Source organism: Vitis vinifera, chromosome 12 (assembly GCF_030704535.1).
Source record: "Vitis vinifera cultivar Pinot Noir 40024 chromosome 12, ASM3070453v1".
Taxonomy (NCBI): Eukaryota; Viridiplantae; Streptophyta; class Magnoliopsida; order Vitales; family Vitaceae; genus Vitis; species Vitis vinifera.
This window is the reverse complement of record NC_081816.1, coordinates 5,879,166-5,890,415: the sequence shown is the minus strand read 5'-3', so window position 1 is coordinate 5,890,415 and position 11,250 is coordinate 5,879,166. Positions and strand designations below refer to the sequence as shown.

At 29.8% G+C, this 11,250-nt stretch overlaps 1 pseudogene; it reads right to left on the bottom strand.

Annotated features, from left to right (window-relative positions):
• Positions 1 to 6,074: 6,074 nt before the first annotated feature.
• LOC104880895 (cellulose synthase-like protein H1) lies at positions 6,075 to 7,902 on the bottom strand (annotated as a pseudogene).
• Positions 7,903 to 11,250: the final 3,348 nt, after the last annotated feature.

The window sequence follows — 11,250 nt, the reverse complement described above, 5'->3', positions numbered from 1 at the left end:
ACTCATTGCTATATATTTTATGTCTAACTGATAAGTGACTTATGGTATTAGAGTTTTTTATTTCAGTGTTTATAACTCAAACCTCCTTTCTTTTCTATTTATTGAACTCAAGAAGTGGAGCAGCACATGAAATGGAGTTTTAAATAGTACTTGAATATATTAGTGTTTTTAGAATCCGTTTGATAGTAATTTTAAGAAACATTTTTAATATTTTTAATATTTCAAATTTTTTATCATTCAAGTATTAGAAGTACTAAAATCGCTTTTTAAAATTTTTCTTAAATGCACTCTTATAATGTGGTTGATAATAACTTTAGGAAATGTTTTTAGTTTTTTTAACACTTATAAATTTTTTATCTCTTAAGTATTAAAAATGTTAAAAATAATTTCTAAAATCACTATCAAACAAACTTTTAATGTAAATATTTTTTTTTTATGAGAGAATCATTTGTAAATTATTTTTTTTAAAAAAAATATAATAATAAGTGATTTTTAAAATTTAATTAAATGATTGATTTTTTTTTCTTTTTCTTTTTTTATATTTTTAAAATGCATTATCAAACAAACTATTAATGGATTTGATATACAACATTAAAAGCTAAGCTAATAAGTAGCTTAACATTTATACTTTGGAAAGAACATCGCTTTATTGTCCCCACATTCATCAAAAGTGGAGTCAACATTCCCATTCAATAATGGATCAACTCTACAACATCTATTCAACACATGGATCCCACTACAACCACCATTCAACAATGACCCCTAACAGAGAACCTATTTCAAACCAAAACACTGATGTTGAACACCTCTGATATATCCTCCAATGGTACTTTGTTCAAATATTATACAACCTTTTTATATATGCTTGCATTTAACAAAATAAAAACTCCTAGTAATAAAATATGACTGAATCACTCAAACTAAAATATTTCAATTGACTTTTAGAAACTAAATCAAATTACATCTCTTTATTCGAAACTTTTCTCCTCAAGTTTTTTTTTTTAATTTTTTTTAACATATATAATCTCTTAAACTTAATTTGTAACTTCAAATAATGTTCTTAATCTTCTAAAATCTTCAGATTTGAGAGGTTTTGTATTTCTCTACTTCTCTTTTTGTATTCTTCTTTATTTTGTACATCCATTTTACTTCAAATGTCTTTCCCTTTTGAAAGATATTTTACTTGAATATTATTTCATTTTTAGTTTTGCATGGCTTCTTCAAAATCAAATGGTTCACAATCTCAAGCTCACGACTTATAACCCCAAGATAGTTCTTCTATAAATGCCACTTGCATATTTGAAGAGTCTAGTGAAGACTATAACTAATCTTCTTTTTTAATTGTTTGTGTTTCTCTCTATCAACCTTATTACTCCATCAAATTAGTATCAACGCTTTTCCATATCCAACCTATATGATATTAACAAATTCTTTAATTCATAATTTTATGTTATGTAATTTAAGTTAATTTATTCATAACTTTGGACTATCATATGTGCAAATATGCTTTTATTCACAACTTCTAGTTATAGATGTATAAATGTTATCATAGCTTTGGGCTATGAAAAATAAAATAATTTATTCATAATGTCTAGTTATAATATTTCACATCAAGAGATTTTCTCCATAACTTTAGGTTATAGTGTTTCTTGATCTATATCCAAATAAAAAATTAAACACACAAATGATTAACCTCACTCTAATACCAAATGTTAAAATATATATATATATATATATATATATATATATATATAGGATGTGAAGAAGAAAGTACACCTTGATTTATATTCCTAATTTCAAAAAAACTTAAAGTTCTTGAAATAACAGTTTTGAAATCTTTCACTCTTGATCTTCACTCTCTTGCTCCCCCTTTATACACTCCTTAGTGAGAAATAAGGAAATACTTTTGAAAAATATATATATATAAGAGTGGAGAGAGGGACCAAGAGCTTTTCAATTTATAGGTGCATTAGAGTTCTCATCAATGAGCCATTAGTTAAATACTTTTAAACTTCTTATTGATTAATAATAATAATAATAACAATTGGAACACAAACTTCATAAGTATTATGAATTCTAAAATGAATCTAAATTACCTTTACAAAAAATTTATACATATGGGAAAATAAATGAAAACTATTTAAGAAAAGAGAACTTAACTTTTAAGAAAAGAAAACTTAATATGTTCATTAAGAACACAGTGATTCTAATTGTGATGACAATGACTAGCCATGAAACCAATGCTCTGGTACCAATTTGCACTGGGATAAAGTAGAGAAGAAATAAAACCTTGAGAAGAACACCGAAGTGATGCAAATCAAGGAATCACCACCCTTATAAGCCCAACTTGCAACTCACCTTAATCGACTTCACTTCCTTGAATTTTCAATCTTGCTCTTGAAGTTGATTAGTCTCTTAAGTGGTAGCATTAAATCAAATTATTTTGGAACAAAATTGTCAACCTAATTTAATAACACCACCAAGATTTCATTTCCCCAAGTTGCAGCTGCGGCTACTATGAAAGGCAAAATGGCAAAATACCGTCTTATTTGGGAACGAAGAGTGTCAAGATAGAGACAAGAAGGCAGTAAAATGGTGCATAGTTGTAAAATTTCTCTTACATTTAATTATATATTGCGATAATGCATGTCACAACAAATTTGATTAATACTTATGCTCTTCAGCAAAGTAAAGATTCCTCCATTTCAATTGACTTACTAGAAACTCTTTCTTTCACTTGTAATGATGCAAGCAAGAAAAAGCAGTGCCAAAGCTGCTGACTTGCAAATGGTGGATGTGGGTATCCCGTATTAATAGTGTATATTTGGTTGCATCTTTAGAACATTTTAAAGTAGAAATCATTTAGAATTTAAGTTATTTTCATCAAAATTAGAAATGATATGTTATGTATGCATAATATAGCTAGCTAGTAGGACCATAAAATGATAACAAAACAAATGTTGGTGAAGTACTAATGCTAAGTATGCATAAAATGATAATAAAACAAGGGACAATGAAAAGCAAAAACAAAGCAAGACCAATATCTTAGAACACTAGCTATGTTGTGTAAGTGGAATCTTCAATGGAAACATGTTAATGCAAGAACACAAAAATCAAATAATCCACACATAGAGGTACATGAGGTTTTTCGACTATTCATGTCTATATTATTAATATATGACAAATAGCATTTCACTATACTATAGAAATGATTATAAAGGATAAAAATAAATTAATTATTAGATCAGTAAATATCTTATCTTTTTTCACTCTTTGTATCTGTACCTTAAATAATTAGTCCTCTTATTCCATCTAGTATCATTCACTCTTCCCCTCATATCTTTGGATAGTCTTCACAAGCTTATCTTTATTTCATAATTTTTCCCCTCGTAATTTATAATATTTATATAGATATTTTCTAATGACTTTCCTTATTTTATAAAAAATATAATTATAATGACATATGAATTTAGAAAATATTCAATAAAATATTTTAAAAAATAAATAAATATATACTAATTAGAAATTTGAGACGTTTTCCAACAATCTTCACCTTTGATCAAATTTTATTAAGTTAATCTTTCAGTTATTTAGGATAAACTCTTTTACAAAGCTTGTCTTAACCAAATCCTTATTTTATACCCAGCTTCCTTGTGTACCATGCTCTTCTTGCATGTCACAATTGCTTTCGTGCACCATGATCTTGTCATGCATCATGATCCTCATGCTTTTTGTATCACATTTTTGTGAGAGAAACAATCAATTTTACCTTCAACAAAAATTAATTTATTTTGTAATCCTTTTTGTGTTCTATTCTTGTTGTCCTTCCAAAAATACTCAATCAAATCTTTGATGCCACTTCTTGTGTCAATGGAAGCTTTAATCCAACTTCACCAAGTGTCTTCCATTATTTCTCACATCTCTATTTATTACGTATATTCTTCTATCTACTTCATATATTCTTCATAAGTTCATTTTTATCTCATGACATTTTTTTCATCATGACTTATGCTATTTATCAGGCTGGCAGTATGTGGATCTCCAACCTTTTGCATGTATCGTCATACCCGTGAGAATGTCTTCTGTTGTGATTCCATATAACCAGCCAATCTGATCACAAAACATCAGGCACCTAAAACCATTATACAGTGAAAATGCCTTATAGTAGAGTTAATGTAACTTTCACTGAGAAAAAAAATAAATAAATAAAAATAAAATAAAATAAAATAAACGAAAATCCTTTTTTACTGAAAAATGTATGAACTTAAGGTAAAAAAGGAAGCGTGGATTTTATTCAAGGTACTACTCTTGTTGTCCTAAATATTTGCAACTCACCTTTGTACCCCAGCTAGTTCCACACTCATAGCTGCAAGTTGCAACTTGTTGGGCTGCCTCAACCCGATTCAAAAGATCATATGGACAATGGGAAATCCCACTCAACCCGGATAAAATCCTTGCAGCTGTTGTGGTGAATTCCTTTGAATTTCCTAATGTTTTTTCTAATCTCTCATCAGTTAATTTTCCTACTAAGAAGTATGGAGGGTGGTTAGTTAATATATATATATATATATGTCTATTATTTTATTGACAATAATGAAGTATTGTTGGGAATAAAGTTTATGTTAAAATAAAAATAAAAATGAGATAATAGAAGTTTTAAATAAAAAGGAAGTAAAGTTTTTTTTTTATATTACAATTATAAGCGTAAGTTAATAAATAACATAGAAATTAATTATTGAAATAAATTATAGTTTAATTAAGTTGTGTCCCAAGAAATAAATTTTAAAATAAATAAATAAATAAATAAATTCAATTTTATATGAATTAGAAATTTATTAATTTTTAAAATATGAATAGATTAAACTACCTTTCATAAATATAAAAAAAAAAAAATTTGAATACCTAAAATTTTAGGATTGTCAAACCTATAATTTTAGATAAATAGTAATAATTATTCCTCTTATATTTTGTTAGGTGAAGAGAAGATTTTCAAGATTTTTCTCTCCAAAGTTTTTGAAGATTTCTTTTAAGGTATGAGAAATTAATGCAGTTGTTAAATTCTTTTTTTAAACAATTTTATATATATATATATATATATATATATATATACATTATTTGAAAACGTTTGAGTTATATTCTGTTTTATGCATGGATCAAACCTGTTTTACATGAAAAGTATGTTAGAATTTTATATTATGTGTTTGACAAATAAATGTGGAGATATTATATGTTGTAAATTTGAATAAATGAAATAAATATTTGACTTTGGTTTGTTTAGCCCTTGTCAACGGGATTTAATAGTTGACTTTTGGCCCTTATCAATGGGATATAATAGTTGACCTTTACATTTTTTAGTGGAGAATGTAATTGATTTGAACCCCAGCCTCTAGGGGTTTCGGTTAGAGGTTACTAGTACTAGTAGTGTTTGGTTCCATCCACCTTAAAGGAACAATTTGAGGTTAGCCACCCATTTGAAAAGTCTCACCTAACTGGGCACCCTTTGATGTTTGATGACCAAAGTAAATAAATTATTGGAATGTTTTGATTGAATTTGATATGAAATTGTTTGAATCATAAATAAATGCATACAGTTAGAAATTTTGAATGTATTGGCAAAAAAAAAAAAAAAATTATTCACAGGTTTATGAAAATGATTGATTACAATATCTCCTATTTTGCAAGTGAGTTTGAAATGTTTGATCCATGGACTGCATTAATGTTCCTTATTGGGCTGTGAGCTCATTCCCATTTGTTGACTACTTTTCAGGTACCCTTAGTTCGGGTGAGGAGTGATGGCTAAGCTGAGGAATGGTCATCATTAGGATTTGACTTAGGATTTTATGTTGGATTTTGTTTAACTGTTAGTTGTGTTCATTTGGATCTTTTGGTATCTGGAAGTTATTTGGATATTGATCCTTCAAATTTTATGTTAGATCAAAGTTGAGTTTTGGAGATTTCGAAATTTGTTATAGTACTTGAATTGTTTAAGTTTGCAAATATTTGGACAATGGATTTTGGATAGTAGATGTTTTAGTTTTGAAATTGAATTTTGAAGATTTTAGATTTTGTTCCACTACTTTGAACAGGTATTTGGTAATTGGTAACTTCCGATTACAAGATAATTGTTTGGGTCAGGTTACACTGTAAGCCTTCGGGTTTGAAGTGTGAAATGACCATCACGCCCTTGGAGTGGGTCTTGGGGCGTGACATTGTGGAGTCTGAACAAACCTGCAGTCCTGTTCATTCTTGGAACCGAGGAGCAAACACATTGCATGATGAAAAATCTGTGGATTGTTGGCGTACATATCACAGTCTACGTTCCGCATGAAAGGAGCATTTGTCATAACTCCAGAGACTCTGGTCTGTTTATCATGAAACAATCAGGGGAAAAGAAGGAATATCAGTAATTATACCACAATTCAAGGGGCTTCCTTACCAGAACATTCACGGCACCGGCTTTGTAATGGAGTGGATGCCTGGCATGCTTCTCTCTGGATACATAAATTAATTAGATGTGGCAGTCCATCAGGGCGGCTCTCCTTGTTCTCCAATATAACCTACAAAGTCACCATTCATGGTTATAGAATATCACCACTCCCTAGCTCTCTCATGTTAACCAAATAGTTATAGCTTAAATTGGTTACTCTTTTTTTTTTTTTTTTTAAATACTAATCCACGGGCAAAATATTTATACAATCATTTTAATCTCTTATGATTAGCTGCACGTGTTGGATTTTTTTTATATATAATTAATAATGGTAATAATGAGTAAACATACCTTGATTATGGTCGGATGGTTTTCCCTTTCTACATTTGAGAAAGCCACGAACTCTGCAGAACTAAGCTCATACGGCATTGACTTTAGGGTTGCACCTTCAATTTTTTGTCCAAGCTCTTCATATCTTTCCTAAAAGAGATGAAGATGAACAAAATTGTATAAGCACAAGGAAGATATCTGCAAAAGCTTTTATCAAAGCGTCACTGTACACTGATGAAGAGGAGATATATTTGGAGAAATGACATACTGGCTAGTGGAATTCTTTTCTGAAGAAGGTTTATGTATAAACAGAAAAGAAAAGGATCAATACTCAATATGCTGAAGGAAAAGAAAATTCCAAATTCCAAATCATCTGCATTTTAAGAATTGTAATTAAAAGTAAAGAAGCAAAAATTAAATTGCACCAAGTACTTATGGTTCATACTAGAATAGTTTGCGTACCTTTATCTTTCTGTATTCTTGTAGGAACTCCATCGAATTATCATTCGATGATACCAACTCAGTGGAAAAGTATCTAAAGGGAGCTCTGGTTTGAATACCATACTTCTTACAGAAAGGAACCCAAAGCTTAGCAAACTTAGATGCTTCAAGGAGAGAGTAGAAGGTGAGACGGGAAGCTCCATCATCCGACACATAGCAAGAAAGCTTGTTAGCTGGATAGTCAAGTGCCAGTAAGGAGAGGACAGTGTTTACAGTGATGATAGGGGGTTCCAGCATGGGATCTGTAGTTGTAACAAACATGTCCACTGGAGGAAGCTCATCAACTCTGTTCAGAAAATCAAGAGTATAGTCATATATGAAAATTGAAGGCAGAAAAAAACGCCAAAGTACATAAAGAGGTTTACTAAGAGAATTATTGGATACTGATAACATTGTAGAAGGCGTTCAGGGTATGTTATGTAGGACACAGGATTCCATTTGGAGCTCAAGTTAAGAACCCAAAGGAAGGTGAACCATGACTCACAGAGGAAGGCGATGAGCCAAGCGAAACCATTGTTTTTGAGGGAGAGGAGACGATAAGCAAGGAGAGAGAGGAGAAGGAAGAAGATGGTAAATTCCAAGGCTCTATGGAGTGTATTTTTCTGGGGGATTTTTTCATAGAGAGGTGAGATTGGTGCGGCCATTCGAAAAAGGAGGAGGATACCTTAAGAGTTGCCCTATTAGACAGATGGTGTATGCAATTTGTGGAGGTGTAAATTGTCACGCCCCAAGACCCACTCCAAGGGCGTGACGGTCATTTCACACTTCAAACCCGAAGGCTTACAGTGTAACCTGACCCAAACAATTATCTTGTAATCGAAAGTTACCAATTACCAAATATCTGTTCAGAGTAGCGGAACAAAATCTAAAATCCTCAAAATTCAATTTCAAAACTCAAACATCCACTATCCAAAATCCATTGTCCAAATAGTTGCAAACTTAAACAATTCAAGTACTAGAACAAATTTCGAAATCTCCAAAACTTAACTTTGATCTAACATAAAATTTGAAGGATCAATATCCAAATAACTTCCAAATACCAAAAGATCCAAATGAACACAACTAACAGTTAAACAAAATCCAACATAAAATCCTAAGTCAAATCCTAATGATGACAATTCCTTAACCTAGCCATCACTCCTCACCCGAACTAAGGGTATCCGAAAAGTAGTCAACAAATGGGAATGAGCTCACAGCCCAATAAGGAACATTAATGCAGTCCATGGATCAAACATTTCAAACTCACTTGCAAAATAGGAGATATTGTAATCAATCATTTTCATAAAGCTGTGAGTAAATTTTTTTTTTTTTTTTCCAATACATTCAAAATTTCTAACTGTATGTATTTATTTCTGATTCAAACAATTTCATATCAAATTTAGTCAAAACATTCCAATAATTTATTTACTTTGGTCATCAAACATCAAAGGGTGCCCAGTTAGGTGGGACTTTTCAAATGGGTGGCTAGCCTCAAATTGTTCCTTTAAGGTGGATGGAACCAAACACTACTAGTACTAGTAACCTCTAACTGAAACCCCTAGAGGCTGGGGTTCAAATCAATTACATTCCCCACCAAGAAATGTAAAGGTCAACTATTATATCCCATTGACAAGGACCAAAAGTCAACTATTAAATCCCGTTGACAAGGGCCAAACAAACCAGAGTCAAATATTTATTTCCTTTATTGAAATTTACAACATATAATATCTCCACATTTATTTGTCAAAAACATAATATAAAATTTTAATATACTTTTCATGCAAAACAGGTTTGATCTATGCATAAAACGGAATATAACTCAAACGTTTTCAAATAATGTATATATATATATATATAATTGTTTTAAAAAAGAATTTAACAACTACATTAATTTCTCTTATTTCAAAAGAAGTCCTCAAAAACTTTGAAGAGAAAATAATCTTGAAAATTTACTCTTCACCTAAAAAAATATAAGAGGAATAACTATTACAATTTATCTATAATTTAACTAATCTATTCCTTATTTAAATAAATTAACAAATTCCCAATTTGTTTTTAATAACACAAAGCCCTGCCATTATTAAATAATACAATACTCAGTACTCTAGTACCCATCAAAGTCTAACAATACGGAGTTCTGTTACTATTAAATATTACATACCCAAGTATCCATCAAAGTCTAATAATAGAGTATGTGAAAATCCACCAACTAGATTTCAACCATGAAATCCTTACAAAAAAAAGTGGATGCATAGTTCCCACACGCATGCAACTAGTGCACATAGGTTTTTTTTTTTTTTTTTGTTAAAAAAAACTTAAGATCTCCCAAATTCCAACAATAAATCAAAACCTTAAATTTTCACTATTTGATATTAAAACGAATAAAAAAATAATAATAAACTAACCCTAATTTAAATCGAAATTTTCATAGGAATCTTTTTTTCTTTTCAAAAAAAAAAAAACTTAAGATCTCCCAAATTCCAATAATAAATCAAAATCTTAAATTTTCACTATTTGATATTAAAACAAATTAAAAAAAAAATAAACTAACCCTAATCTAGATTTGGGGTTTTCCAAAAGAAATATATCTAATGTGCTTGAAATTAACTAATGAATCTAAAATAATAATCTAGGGATTAGAATCTTACCTATAGAGGTTTGTTCTTCAAACCTTGAAATCTGGCCTCAACTTCACGTTCTCTGAAAACTTTCTGCGAACAGGAATACGATTCAGAAAAGAACAGGAAGAAGATAATTTTCTATTTATACCTAGGGTATTATTCGTAAAATTACATTTTCACCCCTCTTCCATTTTATTAAATTAATTAATTAATTAATTTAATATCATTATTATGAATTTCCTAAATTACCCTTTTAAAAAAAAACTTGGGCGTTACATAAATGGCTTTATAGTTGTGCTGGCCATTCCTTGCAGAGCAAACCCAACAGTAATTTTTCAATTTTCCTCTTGTTTTTTCTCACTGGACATACTAGTGTAGCCTAATTAAACAGCCATATTCCTATTATTACTACTACAATATAAATGTGTAATGTATGATACACATTGATTTTATTCAACATATACCGCATGCATTCGTGGATTTCCCAGCTGTCCCACCGATAGATATAATTAGTATTATTAGTCAATAAGACTCAATAAGGCTATTTAAAGTGAAGAATGCCTAAAAGTTTATTTGGGTGTGACTCTGAAAATGCTAAAACTACTTATTTTGAATATGTATTTGATAAAGTTTCAAAAACTATCTTTGAGAAATTTTAAAATCACATCTTATACAAAGATTTGGTAAAAGTTTTTCTAAAAATCACTTTTTTATCATACATATATCATCAAAAAAGGATCCTTAGAGTAAAAAAAGTCAAAAGAAAAGCAAAAACAGTTTTCAAGATAGTTCTCATCAATTTTATATCACAACTATTATCTCTTGCTCCCTTAATTGTCTCTCTCATTGGTCATGACTTAATATTAATAAAAGTTAATATGTTAAACTTGATAGCTAACTTAAAAAAAAATTAATTAGTTTTATTAAACAATCTTGATGCTTGAAAATTAAGATTAAATGATAAGTTTTAAGTCATCAAATAAAGAAAATTTCATAAGTTGTTTTAGGTAATTAAATATTAATCTTTGAATTTAATGGACACCTTAATTTACGTCTCTTTGGACTGCAACTTCAAGGGTTCACCCCAGTTCCAATTGATGTGGGTAAGGTTTAAATGGGTTAACTTGGTGCTTGGGATAGAAAACCATCAACCATAAAATATTAATATTGCCACAGTTTAATCGTTTAGACAACCCATGGAAACCTGTATTTGTAATATATTTTACTTGAAATAGACTTTAAAATAATCATCTTACTTAATAACTTGTAAGAACTCATTGTGACTTATGGGAACCTCAGTTGTGTAGGGCGTGGAGTGGGTTAATAATTTTCGATCCAACCTTGAGTTAATTAGATTTGGATTGGGTTGGACAAGTTGGTAGTAGATTTGAA